We start from the raw sequence: 2,125 nt of genomic DNA, 5'->3' as shown, positions 1-2,125 counted from the left end.
CAGTGCATCTCTAATTATTGGCGACATCAGAAATGGATATTATATAATAGCTGCTTTTTTGAACATTTTAGCAATTTATATATATTAAAAAATGATTTTTTACGCGGCACCCCTGCTCTCGACAGGCGCACCCCGGTTGGGAAACACTGCTCTAAACCACGATCAGCAATGCAGCGATTGGCTGGCGGCAAGACAGCAACGTAATGACATCACATAATTAAAAAAAGACGCCTGACGAAACTTGACACATTTCTGAACCGTTATAAGGAAACGGCCAAGCGAACAAAACTACATAAATGTTATAATATATAAATGAAATTTGCACTGTTTTTACCACTCAAATTAATGCACGACTCTACATTATCTGTATAGCATGTGTGTAAGACTCGAATACAATTATGAAATAATAATTTTATGACGATTAAATCTTTCAGTGAGTAAATCTGGCTGTGTCTAGTATTAAAGAATACACAACATTATTATATTATTTTTAAATGATTATTATTTTTAATTAGGCTATTGTCCCTGGATTAGTAAAGTAGCGGTGGTAGCGGACAGATTTTAATGATCAATTCTGCTTAAGAAGATGCGATCTAATCCTGTTTACATGAAATAAGCTGCTCCCGAGCAGGTTTAAGTTTACGGACCTGTTGCTATGACAGCAACTCCGGGATGAGCTTCGAACAACCAAACAATCCAAGATCATGCCAAATCGTCAACAATCAAATCCAGCTAACTGAGTTAGCGACGTACGAAGAACGGGCCCCTGGACTATTTATGTTGTTTTGGTTATGTTTGTGCGTGGTAGTCGTCCGTGAGGGGCTGTCACGCTATTTTCAGTTTTGTGTTTACTTAAAGTAGCGGTGGTAGCGGACAGATTTTAATGATCAATTCTGCTTAAGAAGATGCGATCTAATCCTGTTTACATGAAATAAGCTGCTCCCGAGCAGGTTTAAGTTTACGGACCTGTTGCTATGACAGCAACTCCGGGATGAGCTTCGAACAACCAAACAATCCAAGATCATGCCAAATCATCAGCAATCAAATCCAGCTAACTGAGTTAGCGGCGTATGAAGAACGGACCCTAGGTTATGATTTATCACTGTTGTATAAGCTTATTGACTTGTTTTCTGATTGTTTTATTTCAAGCTTCAGCTTGAATTATTTGTATTTACCATTTTGAGCCTGATGCAAAACAAGCAATATTTATAGTTTATTATCTTAGACGTGCTAAATATATAAATGTAAATAGGCTGAACTAAGCTACGCTATGTCATTTATGGAGTAATCAAGTGTCTCTGTACATCAAACATTCTGATGCACTAAACGTTCACCTTTAATAAACTTTCACCTTTAACATAGGATTCAGCTTTTGACCTTTACTGACGCTGACTAGCTGTTCAACTCAAAATAAACTGTAATTAGTGTCTAATAAACTTTTCTCTTTCGTTTATTTATATTGGGTGGTGGAGCTAATGTTGGGAAAGCCAGTTCCTGGTTAAGAACAGTAGATGGCGCTATAGTGTATTATTTATGCTGCTTGTAGTAGTAGATAAACACACAGGCATTTTTTATTTTGCTTTATTAGTAGATCTCTGCGCATATTGTAAACTTTCCCGACATTTAAAAATATGATTCATGTCAAATAAATTCCAAACAAGGGTTGTTTTGTCCTTGAAATTTACAATGGGAAATGCTGTTTTATGACATAGTTATTTTTTCAACTGTATAAGTGTGGTAAAAATGTGGAATCAGATGTCATCAAATAATGAATGGCAAAGATTCTGAACCGTCTTACATTTAAGATGTCATAATAATGTATCATGATAAATTATTTATGGCTTTTAAATGCTACTTACTTTAAAAAGAATGGTCTACTAGGGGTCATATGATGTTGCTAAAAATAACATTATTTTGTGTATTTGGTGTATGTATGAAATGTGTTTATGCGGTTTAAGGTAAAAAAAAACCACATTATTTTCCACATACTGTACATGTTTCTCCTCCCTCTATGCCCCGCCTTTTTGAAACGCGTCGATTTTTACAAAGCTCATCGATTTGAAAAAGCGAGGTGTGCTGTGATTGGCCAGCTATCCAGTGCGTTGTGATTGGCCGAATACCTCAA

This window comes from Sinocyclocheilus rhinocerous, unplaced genomic scaffold (genome assembly GCF_001515625.1).
Source record: "Sinocyclocheilus rhinocerous isolate Xijiao unplaced genomic scaffold, SAMN03320098_v1.1 scaffold1723, whole genome shotgun sequence".
Classification (NCBI taxonomy): domain Eukaryota; kingdom Metazoa; phylum Chordata; class Actinopteri; order Cypriniformes; family Cyprinidae; genus Sinocyclocheilus; species Sinocyclocheilus rhinocerous.
The sequence above is the reverse complement of the archived record's forward strand: the minus strand, read 5'-3'. Positions refer to the sequence as shown.